Source organism: Gopherus flavomarginatus, chromosome 19, assembly GCF_025201925.1.
Source record: "Gopherus flavomarginatus isolate rGopFla2 chromosome 19, rGopFla2.mat.asm, whole genome shotgun sequence".
In the NCBI taxonomy this organism is placed as follows: Eukaryota; Metazoa; Chordata; order Testudines; family Testudinidae; genus Gopherus; species Gopherus flavomarginatus.
In genome coordinates, this window is record NC_066635.1 from 9,484,761 (window position 1) to 9,502,717 (window position 17,957).

Consider the following 17,957-nt stretch of genomic DNA (forward strand, 5'->3'; position numbering starts at 1 on the left):
GAGTTGTCAGTCTCGTCTATGACCTCCCATGTAGGCAGGATCTATCTAGGAACTCGTTCCTATTCAGAAATATGAGAAGGGCAGAGGGGTGCTCACCTCCAGTTTGAGAACCCCTGAACCAGAAGCATTCGGTCCCAGTCCCATAAGGTGCTGGACAGCATCTCAACCCTGACTTGAGTGGGAGTTGAAGGCATTCCATTTTGCAAGCAGTTTCCAGCTGGATCCACCCTGGTCTGTCTTACACAAAAATTGGTTGTAACAGTTGATGGAAAAATAAGGGCTGTTCTTGGCCCTGGTAAAATATGGCACCTGTTTATTACTTAGGGGAGAAATTGTTATTTCCAAGTGCCGTGGCAGGGTCTTTGTGCTCCTGTTAAATATATTATATTACAAACTGTATGTGAGGGATATGATTTGCTGCATCACTAATACAGAAGCACATTTCTCTGCAACCCACAGCGCAATGGATCAAATTCTGTTTTCATTTACACCAATGTTGAATCCATGTCATTAGCTGAAGCCAGTGGGGTATTCGGGGATAACGCACGTGCAGAATTTGGCACTATATTTCTCAAAAAGATCTTTGTTTGAAAATTCCTCTTTTGGGAACACATGGCTAACAAAAGCTTTTCCCGAATGCCATGCAATGAGCTGTTTGATCTGTCTGTGTTTCTGTTGCTGGTCTGTCTAGTTGTGCCTACACAAAACTGAAATACCTACCACTGTTGGTACCCCCGAAAGAGTCCCGTGACTTCTGAAGGTAACTTTTTTTTTTTTCATGATAGGTAGGTAATCATAAACGTTGCTGATTCGTGATCAGAATGGTACAGGGAAAGGCAGCAAACCACAGGGAGATCAGATTAGTCACTTAACACACGCTACTAATTTTAGTCTTCTGGACCCTTGGGTTCTGAGAAGAGCGATTTGAGTCCTTCCAAATGGTCTGCAAACATTTATAGTAGCTCCTGATAACCATCTTTTTAAACCCTCCCTCACTACATACATAAATAGGGGCCCAATTTTGAAACCAATCCCAGCCAACAAGAAAGCTCAGCTCCCATTTCTAGGTACCAAAATAAATGGCTGGATTGTCAACTTTTTTTTTTTATAAACCTGGCCACAAGGGCCTCGATGGAGCTGCTGGCTGCTGCATATTTTTGAAATCTGCCCCTTATATAGGTGCTTAAATGGAAGCTGAACTATTTTTGAAAATCAGGCCCCAATTGTGACTGCTGAGCCCTTGAAAATCAGACTGTGAGCTCTTTGGAAAATCTGTCACTTAGGCCCTGATTACTTGCAATAGAGTCTAGTGACCTGGCTATCATGCTGTTGTGTCCTGACCCGGTTACAACACTGTGAAAGCTGGTAGTATAGATGGTTATTCTTTCAAGCTGTTTGCAGACTGAAGCAGACAAAACCGCATTGGTATATGGTCATTTGATGTTTTGAAGGTTGGTTTTTTTTGTTTTTTTTTTTTTTTTTTTTTTTTCCTTTAAATCAGAGGGATGAAGTCTCTGCCTTTTTCAAAATGAAGGTTTATAGTCTGGAGTACAAGAGATGGTCACCCAGGAAAAGTGATGACTCACTGAGCTGCTGTTGGCTGGCTGGATTTGGTCCTGAGTCAGCCTCCGCTGCTTCATGCTCTGGGAGGGTGTAGCACATCATGTATACGGATCATCTCACTTCCATTTTGAAACCCTGCTACTTCAAGGCAGAGTGGATCAAAGGTGTTGAGGGATTGAGTGTCAGGTGTCTCTGTTATCTGTTTGAGCTACTAATGTCTTAGCTTTTTTGGATTAATCAGACCTGTAATGTTCCTTTTGATTATGGGTGTTTTTTGGTGTTTTTTGTAGTGGATCTTCTGTTGTGCTTTTTGTAATAAATGTGTAACAGGTGTTTTTGTGGGTGATTAAACCTGCACATTTGTGCTTCATTAAAAAGCAGTGTTTTCTGTGATTGGCATTTCCATGTATTCCCCAGGTCAGTTCTTTTCCCCAACCTGTGCAATTATCTTTCAATTTACCTTAACAGATATGCCTTGGTTTTTTTAAGAAGTACAGTCTATAAACCAGCAGATTCTTACTCATACACAAATGAAAGATCAGTTTGCAAGTAGCACAGCAAAGCACTTAAGCATGTACTTACCTTGAAGTATGTGAGGATGGGAGGTTAGCCACGTGCTTAAAGGCTTTGATGGGTTGGACAATTATTCCATTGATGACAACAGGGAATCTACAGGGTTCTGTCCCCTCCAAACAAAATGAGGCCTCCCTCATGCTAGACGACTGAACAAAGGGTCTGGGCGAATGCTGATTGTCAGATTTTACAGTGTGAAGGTTAAGAGTTTTTGCCTTGGTGTCTTGCCTTGCTCACACCACGTTCGGCTAGACTTTTCTGTGGGGCAGGGAGAAGGAATTTTCCTTTGTTATGGTTGCATATATTAATGGGTTTAGACCCCTCCCTTTTTTTTTTCAAGATAATTTTTTGGAGGAGAGTGGGGGTATAGAGGTAGGAAGTGGAAGAGAGTTGATTTATATTTGAGTCTGTGGGTGATGGCTCCTCTCCCTCTCTCTCGATCTGGTCCCCCCTCCCCCAGCAGACTCACTCCCACCAGAACAATGGCATCCTCCCTTCCTCTGCACTGACAGGTGTCTCACAGGTACATGTGTGACAAGTTTCAGAGTGGTAGCGGACTACAAAAGTAATTTCCACCCCTTCTTGTCAACTGTTGAGAATAGCCCGCTTCCACCTTAATTGAACTGGCTCGTTAGCACTGACACCGTCCTCCCCATTGGTAAGGCAACTCCCATCTTTTCATATGCTGTGTATTTGTACCTCCTGACTGTATTTCCCACTCCATGCGTCTGATGAAGTGGGCTGTAGCCCACCAAAGCTTATACCCAAATAAATGTGTTAGTCTCTAAGGTGCCACAAGGACTCCTTGTTGTTTTTGCAGGTACATGGCTGACAGCAGCATGAAGTGAGTTGAGGTCAGTCTGTTTGCAAGCCAGTTGGTGTCTTCACTCTGCCCTCAGTTCTGCCAAAGAACTTAAGCAAGTTGCATGAAAGTCAAAGGGACTCAAGGACATGCTGAAAGTGGAGCTCAGTCCAGGCCTCTGTAGTTACATCTACACTGCAGTTAAACACCCATGGCTGGCCCGTGTCAGAGGACAAGGGCTTGCAGGGCTCAGGCTGTGGGGCTGTAAAATTAGGATGTAGACATTTGTGCTCAGACTGGGACCTTGCAAGGGAGAAAGGTCTCGGAAGCCCAGGCTCCATCCCAAGCTGGAATGACTACACCACAGTTTTACAGCCCTACAGCCTAAGCCCTGCGAGCCTGATTCAGCTGACACGGGCTGGCTGTGGGTGTTTAATTGCAATGTAGACACACCCAGTGAGGAGGAAAGGTAGGTTGGCTGATCTGCAGGATGTGCACAGGGCTCCCTCCCATTGAGCACAGGTGCAGCACGTGGCCTCTATCAGGGCCAGCACTAGACCAAATGGCACCCCAGATGAGCAACGTCTTTGGTGCCCCCTCTCCATTTGTTAAACTTTTCAATGCCTTATTTTTATTGGATTCGGAGCCCATTTCGTGACTTTGGTGCACGATTTGCATGCTTGATTTATCCTCGTCATATAAGATGATTAATTTGTCCACTAGGATCTGTCAAGCTGTATTTACAGAAAATCTCAAAGTCTGGAAGGTTCTACAAGATTCTACAGAGGTCCAGGACATTCTAGGAGGTTAATGAAAAATGAATCCACCTACGCAATACCGAAAACGTGTTATTTCAAGCATTCTATTTTCCCTTTTGCTACTAACAACAAAAACAGCACCCCAAGCCCAGTGCCCCTCAAGGCCAGCACCCCTGCTGGTCGCGTGGGTCACCTGCCCGTAAATCTGGCACTTGTCTGTTAAACAACGAGACAAAGAGTGATGAGGCATGCGCTGCTGTGTAGTCTACACAGCAAAAACAGAACCCGCAACAAGTCTCAGAGCCCAGCTCGACAGACTCAGGCTTGCGGGGTTTGTGCGACGGTGCTAAAAATATCTGTGTAGCTGTTACAGCTCAGGCAAGAGCTTGGGCTCTGAGCACCCTCCCCTCCCCTCGGGCTTCACAAGTGAGCTCTGGCCTGAGCTGGAAAGGCACTACAGCACTAAAAATTGCTGTGTAGAAAGCCCAAGTCTGTAGGCCTGGGCTCTGGGACTCACAGCCGGGAGTGGGTTTTTTTTTTGTTTAAAGCTGTATAGATGTACCCAGGTTACTCTGGCCTGACAGATTGAAGCCAAAGTAGAGAGCAGCTAGTTAAGCGCCTGTTTTACGTGTCCATTCTCCAGCCCTGCCTGGGCTTCTTTTAAACCCTGAGCATTGGTGAGCAAGGGAGTGGGCTTTACTTTCCTAGGTCTCTCTCTGTGGACCCCCATCACGACAGTATCTGAAGACCTAAGCCATTAGGCTAGACCTCCATGTTTCCAGCTATGGCGGAGCACAATGGATCTAGCCTCCTGCCTATGCATTGCTTAGATAGACATGGCTGTGTATCATAAATCCCAGTGTGTTCTTGGGATGTACTACAGGTATGCTAGGAGTGCCACACTTTTTATGCACCATCCAACAATCCTAGATGCCACCTGCACTCCCCCAAACTCAGGTGTGTGCCCAGAACTTACTAATATACCGCAAAGTTGCCCTTTCCGAACTTATACCCAGGCTTAAGAGCTTGGATTCTGTTGTGATAAGGATGTTAGAAATACCCGGGCTCAGCGGTGTGCCTAGTTTAAAACAAGTGTTCTTAGAAGAAATTGGAGCATTTTGGTTACTTTTTAGTTTGGGTTCCCCTGGGCAAAGATGTTTGGTGTGGCTAGTCTGTTGGCTGGGGGAGGTCCATTACAATTTTGTTGGGTCTGTAGCTCCTAATGGTGAGACGATACGTAAGGATGAGAAATACAGAGGCATGGCTCATAAGTGACTGGTGTCTGTAGCTTTATTGGACAAGAAACTCTTCCTCTGCGACAGCAGTTTCCTGTCTGGGATATTCAGAGTACCTTTCTCTGTGGTAGTGGTACTTGGTTCCCTATTTTCTTTAACAGTTAAAACCTAGTTAGTGGTTGTGTTAACTATCCAGACATTGCAGTGTTAGGCCTTGTTTACACTAGAAAGTTGTCCTGCTTTAACTGCCCTTGTAGTATTAAAGCAAGTTGTAAGTTCTTTGCAACAGGGCCTGTCCTTTTGTTCTGTATCTGGTTGGCGCTTAGCACAGTGGGGTCCTGGTCCATGACCTGAGCTCCCAGCTGCTAAGGTAATACAAATAATAAATCATCATAGCTGGACAACTCCCCCAATATGGATGCAGTTATACCAGTACAGCTAGCTGATATAAGGCATCTCAGTACAATTTTACTGGTAAAAAAGCAGATCCCCTAGCCAAAATAGTTGCACCAGTACAACTGTCAAGTGTAGAGCAGGCTTTAGAAAATGTGGGTAACAAAAGAATATAAAGTGCAAATGTCATCTGAGTTGAAAGGTCCATGGAGTGCTGGGAATTTTTCATCTTACACAAATGGGGTAGGGTACGGTGAGACTTTTACCTTTTGCAAGAGCACCTGGTTTGTTCTTTACTTGTTCTCTAAGTGGAACTAAACTGTGCCGAGTGAGGTTTGAAATGGATTATCTGGAAAAGCAGGACTCTGACTATAGTGCCTACGGATATTTTCGTTTTCTCACCAGCGTGTATGTGAGGAGCTTTTCAACAGGTGCTTTGGTTTCGTTTGTGCTGCCTGTAAAAGACAACAAGGATAGGTTCCTTGCAGTATGAACCTGTTCCACTGAATATTACCCAGTGAAAAGAACAAAGAGGGGTTGAGGAAAGACAAACAGAGACTTCAAGAGCCACAAGTTCTGTGACTCGGATTGGTTAGCTCGTTCAGCGATGAATACTCTGAAATAGGCATAAGGGATTAAGTTTCAGCTGGAACATCCCAGGAAGATTCAAGGATCTTTTTGAATCACTAGGCCATGCCAGACATTGTTATCTTAACTTGTTTGCAAGTCAGCCTATGTGGGACTTGTAATATTTTTGTGTTTTTAAAGTTCTTTTACCACAGTCAGCTTTTAAAACAGTTGTTTGGCCCATGTTGTTCCTCCCACAGAGAAATGCAAAGTGCTCAGCAGGAATCCATGCTGCTGCTTCCTTTGCTGGGCAGTGGAGTAATAGCAGCAATCCAGGGCCAGTTATTCGGTTACCACAATGCTATATCGATGGTGTGCCGTCAACCAACCAGTAACTAATTTCTGTGGCTTGTCTGGATTGTGGTGTTCCAGCACTTGTTAGTGGAATCAGGTTCACTTGCATCCGTCAGCTTTACTGATACCCATGTTTGCTTAAGTGATTAGAAAAGCCACAGCTTGAAATTCAAGTCTAGTCTCCAATACTCAGCTTCTTATTGGTCAATTTTATGTGGTTTCCTCAAGAGACCCCAGTTGGTTTGGTGCCTCATTGTTCTATTAGCTAGCTCATCGCAGTATGTGGTCTGTGAAGAATGTACGTTGAAACTTGCAAAGATTGGTAGGTGACCTAAAATGCATTCAGAATTAATTTAACCCTAGGGGCTAAATTCTTCCCTCTAGGCTTGTGTTCACTGCAGTGTTAACTCAAGGTATAACCTTGCATCCATAGACGCACACATCTGTGGCTCAGCACACGTGATGCTTTCAACTCCAGCTAGCTGGCCCCTGAGTGGGTATGAGTTTGAAGCACCACTGCTCTGAGCACACTTAAGCTGGTACTGCAGTGAGGAAGCAGCTAATCTGTGCTGCTAATACAAGCGCATTGTGCAGCTCCACTCTTGTTCTCCAGTGTGGGTGCTCTCGCTGGAGCTCGGCTAACTCAAGAGGAGTTAACTGAAGCATAGAGAACTCAAGACAACTCTGCAGTGAAGACATAGCCCCAGAAGCAAAAAGAATTCAGAATGAGTGAGTTATTTTTTAAAAGTGCCTTGATGATGATGATGATTATTTAAGTCAGCCCGAAAGACCTGGCTCAGGACTTTGGAACACCTGAAGTTGGCAATACAGCAGTTACCCGGTATGGGGCTGACAAGCTGGAAAGTGGTTGAGGACCATAAATGATCAGGATCTCCTTTGAAACAAACTGTAAGGCAGGGCTAGTTTTAGGGACAGGTGACTGAGGCGGCCACCTGGGGGCTACTGGGCTTGGGGTGCTGTTTTTGTCATTACCATGAATAAGTACAGATTTACAGATTCCACCGTGCAAATGTATCGTGTTATGAGATGGGGATAATTTGTGCATACAAATCATTCATCAGAGTTGTGAAATGGGCTTCAAATGCAATAAAAAAATAAGGTATTCATGAGTTTAACAAGTGGAGTTGGAGGTGCTGAAGATGATCCTCTCCTGGGGCGCCATTTGGTCTGAGGCAGGCCCTGCTTTGAGGGCTTGGGAGTTGGCATTGTCTCTGTTAGATCAGTGGTTCTCAAACTTGGGCCGCCACTTGTTCAGGGAAAGCCCCTGGCAGGCCGTGCTGGTTTGTTTACCTGCCGTGTCCACAGGTTCAGCCGATTTGCGGCTCCCACTGGCTGCGGTTTGCCGCTCCAGCCAATGGGGAATGCAGGAAGGGCGGCCAGCACGTCTCTTGACCCGCGCTGCTTCCCGCAGCCCCCATTGGCCTGGAGCAGCGAACCGCAGCCAGTGGGAGCTGCAATTGGCTGAACCTGTGGACACGGTAGGTAAACAAACCGGCACGGCCTGCCAGGGGCTTTCCCTGAACAAGCGGCGGCCTGAGTTTGAGAACCACTGTGTTTGATCACTAAGAAAAGGCCTTAAAACTAGGACGTGCAGATGAGGCATCAGGGCATGGAACCCTTTGCTGTAGCCAAAGGAGCGCTTTTACCCACCCCTATCAAGAACTGATCTCCAAGAACTTGTGAGAGAGGCATGCAGGGCTCCCAGCTGGCAGGCGCGGCTCTCTGTGCTGCATAACATGGGTGCCCCTACCAGGGCTCAGAGTGGTGGTGGTGGTGGCAAAGCTTGTTTCCAGAAATGGCTTTGAGCTGCACGTTGAGCAACAAAAACAGCTGAAAATGGGACTGGATGGGAGCCCAAATAGATGGATGTGTACACCCCCCATCCCCCGTTTTTGTGCTTTGCTGTTTTTTGTCTGTGGCTTGTGGGTCCCCACCCTTTATACATCAACATGAGCAGTAACTAACCCCATCATTTGGAGAGGAAGGGCGTGGTCCTGTTTTTTCTTTTCAAGCCTCCATCCTGACTCTTCCTTCCTCAGCTGCTCTCACCACTGCAACAGTTGCTGTGGGGGGCAAGGGGGTAAAACACATCAGAATGGCCACACTGGGTTAGACCAGTGGTCCTTCTAGCCTAGTATCCTGTCTTCCAACAGTGGCCAGTGCCAGAGGCTTCAGAGGGAATGAACAGAACAGGTAAGCATCAAGTCATCCATCCACTGTCATCTAGTCCCAGCTGTTGGCAGTTAGAAGCTTAGGGACATCTGGAGCATCAGGCTGCATCTTTGATGATCTTGGCGAAGAGCCATTGATAAGTCTATCTTCCATGAACTTATCTAATTCTTTTTTAATCCAGTTATAGTTTTTGATCTTGACCATATCCCCTGGCAATGAGTTCCACAGGTTAACTGCGTTGTGTGAAGCAGTACTTCCTTTTGTTTATTTTAAACCTGCTGCTGCCTATTAATTTCATTGGATGACCCATGGTTCTTGTGTTATGTGAAGGGATAAAAAACACTTGCTTATTCAGTTTCTTGACATTGTGCATGATTTTATGGACCTCCATCATTTCCCCCTTAGTAGGGTGACCAGATGTCCCGTTTTTAAAGGGACAGTCTCATTTTTTGGAACTTTTTCTTATATAGGCGCCTATTTTCCCCCTCCCCCTCCCGTCCCGTTTTTTTTCACAGTTGCCATCTGGTCAGCCTACCCTTTAGTCGTCTCTTTTCCAAGCTGAAAACACAAAGGGCCAAGTCAAGGCTGCCTTGGTGTGCAAGTGTATATAGAAAATGAGGTAGCCAATGGAGCATGTTCCCAAGAACCTCCAGAGCTGGAGCTGCTGGTGGCACATTCAAGGGTGGAGCTTGTGGTTAGGGCTGTGGTTAGCACTTCTTCATAAGCACTCTACCTGACCCAGTTGTCTCACTCTTCTTGGGGCCTCATGCCAAATCCACTGAAGTCAATGGAAAGACTCCCATTGACATCAGTGGATTTTGGATCGGGTTTTGTAGATTTCACCTATTCTTAGTAGGAATAATCTATGCAGGGCCTACATTAGCATGCTTCTTTGATATATTATTTTTTGCATGCTCTCCCCCCCTTGTCCCCCCAGGCTCAAGTTCCTCTTGAATGTGACCCAAAGCTTCCTTTATGGCTGAAGGCAGCCAGCTTCAAGTTGCACTAAAGGAGGGTTAGAATGTAATGGGGAAACTGGTAAGAAGTAAAGAAATCTGTTAAGTGAAGCCCAATATTTTTCATATAACAGGTACCACTTAAAAGCATAGCTGCAGTGTTCCCAATTCGAACGATTGGTGCATTGCTTGAAGTCCCAGCTCCTGGAGGCATGTGATTAGGTGAGAATCTCAGCTTTCATTTTTTAAAAAAGTTTCTTGCTCTCATTGGGAAGAAAAGTTTAAAAATGTGACTCAAGTGCCTCTTGAAGGCTCAGAAACCAAAGGCAAATAGAAAGAGCCTAGTGTTTATTATATTTTTTAAAATCCCATGATTTCTAAGGCAATCTCCATATTTTATGTGGCCTAACTTGTGGTGATTATTTTTGGCAAGACTACAGTTGTTTACAGGAAGAGACTTGTTAAAATTTAGTACCAGACAGTTACCCGTTCAAGAGTTCGTCATGCCTGAGAACATATTAGAGCTGGTGGGGAAAAAAGTGAGCAATTTTTCACAGTAAAATTGATATTTGGTAAATTTCAAGCAACTCAGCTCTCCAGAGAGGGAGTAATCAGCTTAGAGTCTGCTTTTCAGAAGTGCTGAGCACCCACAGCTCTCCTTAACTGCAAATCAGGCTCTTATGGTTTAGAGTCCTGGTTAGTTAAACTTCAGAAGATTCCATGTTTTGAATGCATCCCCACGGTTCTGCGCTGTACAGCAAAGGACTGGGATCTGGAACTCCTGGCTGTGGAGCTGACTCGCTTAGTCGCTTCACTTCTCTATGCTGCCTCTGTTTGCCCGCCTTCCATACTCTGTCTTGCCTGTTCAGATTGCAAGCTCTTTGGGGCAGGGACTGTCTCTCGCTATATACCTGCACAGGTACCACATTATAAGTCATTTTTGTCCATTGTCTTTTTCCTCTCTCCTCTGTTTGCTGCTCGTCCTTTTATCTTCCCTCTTCTTGATCCAGTCCTATCACACAGCCTCTCCCTCCTTCCTGTCACAAACCTCTTACTTTTGTTGACAAGCCCAACTCAAGGTCTCTTCCAGCTTGATGGCTGCTCTGTTCAAATCACGCTTTCCTTGAGGAGGGCTGGGCTGGATCAGAGGTGCTCTGGCATGCATTGCCTGCTGCTGAACCAAGGGACGCCTCTGAGCATTGTGGGATTTGAACTTGAAAGTGCAGCTGTGATGCATTTTCAGCACTGACAACTATATGAAGCAAGTTCCCAAGCTCCTCTGTAGTGCTGCTTTTTCTAAGTGTCCTGTCACGAAGACCTCAGTCCAGCAAGCTACCTAAGCGCATGTCTAACTTTCTAGCATGTGAGCAGTCTCATTGAATTCAGTACTCTCACATGAACTGTCGAATGTGCCACTCAGAGACCACAGTGATGAGTGCAGTGTAGGAACCTGAGTAGATAGATGGTTGTGCCTAAAGCTTTGTAAATCTACAGGGTTGTAATATAGTGGGCTGTGTAGTAACTGAAACCTTGTCGTGTCAACCAGTTTAATTTGTGAACAATGCAGTGACTATGGAAAAGAGGACAAACAAACAAAAAAAGAAATCGAGAATGTAAAGTACCCACATGCACTGCATATCTGTTCCCACTCTGACTCAGGCTGTTCTGAGAGGTAATTTGATTGCTTCATGATGTGAATTTGTGTAAGTATATGTACTCAGAGCTAAGCATACATCTATATTATACGCTGGTACGAGAGTTAATTACATGTTAGCCATAAATGTGTGCCATTTTGTGGTGGTGACATGGTGACTGTTCAAAATGGTGGCAACTGCATGTTACTGCTCTTGCAGCTCTCAACAGCTATGTGGTGAGGGCCAGTTTCTGGTCTCATTGAAATGGATAGGAGTTTTGCTACTGACTCCAGCGGGCCCAGGATTTGGCCTTGAACTGCTGCCTTGCTGTACTTCAAAGTTCAAAGGAGACCTTTGTGATAAGATTTCCATTGTTACTAAATAGAGAATAGACCATTTTTTAAAGCTTGTTTGAAATTGATTTTTCCCCTTATTTGATTAACCAGCAACTTGAGCATGATTTTTAAGACGGAGTTAGAACATGTGGTCTTGTTCTGATTCAGTCTGGTCTCTCACCTGAGCTGTCTCTCCGGAGCTTTCATGGGCTAATGAGCATGAGAGACTAGTTTACTTCCTGTAGAAATATTTCAAAGGGGTCTGCTTTGTATTAGCATTAGAGAAGATCCTTAATGCAGTTAACATTCCCAGGCAAAAAATGTTAAGATGCAGTTGAATTGGCAAATAGATATCAATTAAATTAAAAACGGCATTGCAGTGGGGTGGACTGCCCCACTCCCTGGGAGGATGGGCTGTGGCAGGCCAGGGAGCCTGAGCAGCCCGGGAGCCAATTAGAAAAGTGCTTATGGGGAGCCAGTCAGGGCCCAGATTGGGGGGAGCCAATCGGGGCCAGGCTCAGCCATATATAAAGGCTGCCCAGAGCAGGAGCGGTCGGTCTGTCCCAGGCTTTCGACAGGGGAAGGTCAGTCTCCAAGGGGGAGACTAGCACCGCGGACAGCGCAGTGCTGGGCAGGCTCAGGGAGGCTAGAAAGCTCTAGCCCATAGCCGCCAGGCTGCAGGCCCTGAAGGGAAGGGCCTAGCGGGTGCAAGGGGCTGTAGGGGAAGTGGCCCAGGGAAACAGACAGAGGAGGGGAAAGAAAGAGGACAACAAGGCTGATGCCAGAGGGTCCCTGATCCGGGACTCAGAGTAGAGGGTGGGCCTGGATCCCCCCCTTCCTCCTTGCAGTACACTCAGCCATTAGCCGTAGGGAGCGGCCATTATAGACTACGCCCGATCCCTGACAAGAGGGATTAGACTTTGGGGTGTGTGGTTGCATATGGTGGCTGGAATGTCGAACTGCTGATCATCGACCCCCGGAAGGGGGTCCAGATGGACTAAGGGACACTGCTGGAGGGCAGTGGCCTCAAAGAGGACGCCACCGAGCAGGGAGCAATGTGGGTCCAGCGACAGCAGCGGAGAGCAGAGGACAGAACAACGGATGGGACACCACCAGGAGGGGGCGCTCCACTGGAATCGAGCTAATTCCCGAAATCACCAGCAGGACGCGCCACGGGTGGCGAGTCCCAACCTGTTTACAGGCATTATTAAAATTTTAGTGACAGCAAAAAAAAAAACAAAAAAAACTGCAAATTCACCCTTTCACAAAGGTTTCAGATCCCTGCCTATACCCTCCTTTTCCTGTGGTATGTAAGTGAGATCTGGACCTTTTAGACGCATGGGTGTACATTGAATATCTTTATATATTTTGGAGGGTGTGTATCTTAGGTACCAACATGGCCCCCACCATTGCAGTATCTGAGAGCCTTGAAATCATTACTGGCTTTATTATCGCAACACACCTTTGTGGTAGGGCAGGGCTATTCTCCCCTTTTAACAGATGGGAACTGAGGCCCATGTTGGAGATAGCAACAAGGGATCACTGTTTGGCAGTGTGGTGTTTGGCTTTACAGGGAAAGAAGTTTGACGTTATAGCTGAGTAACAGTTCAGGTTATTTGACTTCTGAATTTCTTGCTTTTCAGATATTTGTTTATATAACTCTAACTTTGTTGTAATTTAATGGATATCTGTTTACCATCCTAACTGTATCTTCAAGGAAGTTTTGGGGAATTTTTGTTGTTTTCTGTTATTGGTTCTAAATGTTCTAAAATATTGACAGTGTGTGTGAGAAAACGCGTAGATGGTTATTTCTGCGAGCAATGCTAGTATGCTATAATTATACCTGTGGTGTACAGATGATGCATACTGTTCGATGAAATGCTAGACTTATCACTATTCAAATCATCTTGCAGAATTTGTAACTTTAATAATCTGGAGAAGTTTGGACTTTACAAACTCTGAGTGAAATTAACCAGCACTAAGGCCCTCAATATAGGATGTAAGTGGTGACTAATTGGTGCATAGCTCTTATGTTGGCTCTCTACTTGGGATGGTTTTCATTCTCTGTGACCACAGCAGTTCACCCGTGTAACTTTGAAGCGCCACCAGGCCATGAGCCAAGTTTATAATCCTTGCCAGACTTGATCAAGTCAGGTGACAAGAGACTGTCTGTTATAGGCTGAAACATCTGTAAGGGATAGGCTCCTAACATGCACCTTGCCTTCAGAAAAGCACTACGACAGAATTCACTGGATCTGGTTTAGGATGCAGGAATGCCACTAACCATAGGCTTCTAGCCCAGGTCATTTCTGAGGGATCGCTTTTGGGGGTGGGGACTAAGACTTTTTTCCAAAATAAAACTACCACGTTTTCAAAGTCCTGTATTTCCAAAATGCCTTGTCTGGTCAATCTCTAACTTCTCTTTTTTAAAAGAGGGAACAGAGAAAATCTGCTTTCGCTAGATTAACACTTGACCAACATAAGGCAGAGAAGACCCCTCCGCCTTGGAAAGTTGGGATATGGGAATGGAGCGGCTACTCTCAGGCTGAGTGGAAATCCAAACTGCTGCTATTCATTGTCTTCAGTAGTACCGAGGAGTCCCGGTCATGGACCAGGCCCTGTTGTGCTAGGTGCTGTACAAACGCAGAGCAAAGAGATGGCTCCTCCCCCAGTCTAAGCATGACACTTTGTACTGCTTCACTGAAGACGCTGTACAGTTGTAAGCTGCAGCCTTAACAATGGAGGGACAGATTCATTGTTGCTCTGTTACCCCCTTTGACCCATCTAAGTGAGTGGGAGGAGGCCTCTATGCCAGGAGCAGAGGCAGCTCCACATCACTCTTGCAGGAGCCTCCAGCACAGGGGATGTTTTAGGGTGAGGGGTGGGGATGGGAAAAGGCATGGCTGGGGTGTTCTCATGCCCCTACAGAGGCTTATAGGGGCCATTGCAACAGTGTGAAAGTAGAGCAGCTGTTAAGCTGCCCTAGTCTGTGCTGGGGTCAGATCCACCTCCCAGCATCCCTTGGCGTGAGAATGCACAAACTTCTTGTCACTGCTGTGGGGCCATTGCCAGCACAGGGATGAGTTATGGTGCCATGATAATATACTACTTACTTGGTATCTATGCAGTGCCAGCTGCTACCATCTAGAAGATGGGGAATAAAAGAGTAATAGTGTAGATCAAAGTAACAGAGAGAGAGTCTGAACTGCATCCTAGGAAGGACTGGGCTGCTTTGTACATGGCTGCTTTTTGGACTAAATGATGAGTGGAAGGTGACCTCCTGTGGTTTAGGCCACTGCTGGCCAGAATCTCTCGCCTGGCAAGACAAGACCTGCCAGGAATACGGAAGAAATACCCAAGCTCCAAAATGAAAAGGCCCATTTCAGTGCTGTGAGGTCTGTGGAGTGATGGTCCCATCACCATTCCCTATGCTGGTAGTGGATCATTATGGCAAGCTTCATTTATTGCCTAGAAGTCACAAGGCAAAAAAAAAAAAAATCATAGTTGACGAGAGATCTAGGAAAATATTTTTGGCCAGAGTGTGGATGCAACAGAACCTTTCTGGAAAACTCTGTTCTTAGCTGTTTTTGCTTTCAAACACTTGCAAATCCTCAGCTGCTGCTGATCTGGGAGGGAAAAGCTGTCTGGAAGGGATGGGAGTTTTAAGAGTAGTACAGTACCACTCACTATACTCCACACCTGAACATAGCCATCATATGAACAATATACCCTCATATCTCAATGTCTGTACTTTGACCCATTAACCTTTTACCCCTAATTGGGGATATTGCAGATTCTGTATTCCTTACACCATCTGATGTTAAACTGAACTTCGCACCCCTTGATAAACTGTACGTTATTCCCTGATAACCAGAAACTTCTACCCATAAACTCTGTACCGTTCTCTTCTTCTTCCTCTTTTTTTTTAAACATCAATAAAATTTTTCAACTTTGTGTGTGCCTGTTCCTGCTTATCAAGTTTCCAGGGCAGAGCAGCTGATGATGAACTGTATACAACTACATCCGTAGGTGGAGGCCACCAAGGATTTTGGGAACTCCTCTCAGCTTATAAGCAGGACTCAAGAGAAATGCAAATAATTCTGAATGGACCCAAAGAGGTTTTCTAGGAAGTTGTTGTTTTGCATAACAGCAGAGGCAGATCATTCAGAATGGCTGAAGCACAACCCATAAAGCAGCACTAGGCTGTTTCTGTTCAGGAGGATACAGCATTAGACCATTTCTATGGATGGGGACACTTATCCCCAGCTTGTTTTCTAGGGCTGCTGGAATTTTCACAGGGAGGGGGGCAGACATGAAGGAAGGGTGTAGGATGAACGACCAGTTTGTTGCCTTGGGTTTATATTGAGTGTTTTTATATAGCTGCTGTCATCTAGAAACAATGTACAGACTAGGCACCTATAGCCTAATTTGTGGGATGGATACACCCATGGGTACACCCATTGACTTGTCCCTCCTTCAAAGAGCCTAGGCCCAGCCTTTCAGACTGATTTAGACTCCTAAATGAATGGACGTTAGGATCTGAAATAGCTCTGTAGAGCTGCGCCCGACTCTGTCTCTCTAATATGTGCATGCAGAGCCTAGCCCGGTGTGCCCCGATCCCCAGGCAGGTCTCCTAGCTGCTTCCACAATGGAAACAGCAAAGAACAACCTCAGCGCAGCACCTGTGAAAACCAGGATGCTTCTGTAACTGCGATGCATGGAGTGCGCTGAATCCAACAGAAATGCAAATAGGCTGCTAAGTCCTAGGGATGTCGGGGAGCATGTCTTTCACTGCAAAACAGGCCTGGGGGAGGTAACTGGTTAATCAGTGCGGTTTAATTTTGTTTTTATGGCCAACATGCATCCTATTCTTGCAGGGGCAGTAGGCTTGGCAACACCTGGGGAAAGGGGGCGGAATTAAACGGTCTTGGGGTGTTTGGTTATAAATTCCTGCCTTGCAAATGCTGTTTCTCCTTGGAGCCAGTCCTAACTAGTGTAAGAATGGTTTACCCCAGTTTTTCTACAGATTAGTTTCCCTTTGATTAGACAAACAACTTCAAGCTGTAAGTCTTAATTTGATTTGAGTAAGCCTATCGCCTGCCAGAAAGTTTTTATTTTTCTTTCTAAATCTGCTGCCAGCGCTATACGTGACCATTCGTGATTAAAAGCTTTACGGAGATAGAATGTTTTTCTTCAGTATTGGAAGTCTGGTTGCATTGCTTGAGTCATGTCATGATCTTGTTTAAGTTCTACCCCCATGTCCCATTAGGTGGTCAGGTGAAGGGGATTTGCTTTTGGTATGTATCTCTTGTAGAGCCAGAATAGCCAGGGTTCGGCGGCTGAGTCTGTTGCCCATCATGCTGCCAAGGTTGTGTCATTGTTTTTCTTGGGCTCCTCTCTGCATTTGCTTGTCTGGATCCTCCTTTTGTCTTTAAACCTATATTGAGAGTGGAAGCTATTTGGTCCAGCAACCATCTTGTTTTGTGTTTGTACAGTACCTATCACCATGGGGTCGTGGTCCATGACTGGGCCTCCTGGGAGCTAAAGCAATACAAATAAATTCTCCTCCTCATCATCATCATCTGGCGGGGGTTCTGTGCATTCTATGTGAGAAAGAAGGTACAAAATAAGGCCCTGATTCGAGAAAACAATTCAGCATGCATTTAACTTTGAAGAGGTGCTAAAATCCTTTGGAACAAGTCTATTCCCAAATTGGAGACTTATCTACATGGGGTGGTAGAGCACACCAGAGGGATGTGATTTGTAATGCGCACTAACATGTTGCACCTTAACTGCCCCGCATAAACCTTGCTAGTGCGCTCTAAAAGGTACTTAGTTTTATGTTAGAATGCACCAGCAAGGTTCATAAAGGGCAGTTAGACCACAGCACGTTGGCGTGCTTCGCACATCACAGCCATCTGGTGTGCTTTGCCCTGCTGTATAGACAAGTCCATTACTTCTAACTTTTGGAGTCTTGGTCTTGTTCCCATTGAAGTCACTGGCAAAACTCCCATTAACTTCAGTGGGGTAGGATCAGTGCACTGCCCATTATGACCAGGGTTGTAAATCCTCTGGAAAACTAGACAGTCTTGAGTTTTCTACTACTTTGAAATAGAGGAGGCACATGGTGCAGTGAATACGGCCAGGGACTGAGGGGCAAAGCATTTGGACTCAATATCTAGTTCTGCCACTGTCTTGCTGTAAAGTAGTAGCATCATTATTGATCTATTATCTAACCTGAGCTACAGTCTGGTTTTTTTTTTTTTTTTTTAATCAACCAGAACTGTGCATCTGAGCTTTGCCCAAGTGATACCAAAGGCTGTGTCTTAATGGCATGAAATGGCATTGTGGCCTGTATACAATGTTCCCCCTTAATTCAAGGGGGTGCAAGGTAGATGGAGGTGGGACATTGTCTGCTGGGACCTCCTGTTAAAGATTTTCCCAGAGATGGATATGAATCATTTTTCATCTTTCATCCTTAATGCTGCCTGCCCACATGAAAATGGTTTGACCTTGCAGTTAGGTGCACTGTGTGGATGTGTTCTGGGAAATGGCAGACTTCATTAAGATCGCTGGTAACCTGTGGTCCCAGAG

General features: G+C 45.6%; 1 protein-coding gene across 7 annotated transcripts in view; it reads left to right on the forward strand.

Moving 5' to 3' along the window:
* Positions 1-17,957, forward strand: part of GTF2IRD1 (GTF2I repeat domain containing 1) — a 168,068-nt gene that overhangs the window by 34,059 nt on the left and 116,052 nt on the right. For 4 of the 7 annotated variants that reach the window (XM_050929457.1, XM_050929458.1, XM_050929451.1 and 1 more), the window contains exon 2: positions 9,529-9,616. The exons of the other annotated variants lie outside the window; for them this stretch is intronic. The gene's annotated coding sequence lies outside the window, so the exon portion shown is untranslated. The remainder of the gene's footprint in view (positions 1-9,528; positions 9,617-17,957) is intronic. 7 annotated transcript variants of the gene reach the window in all.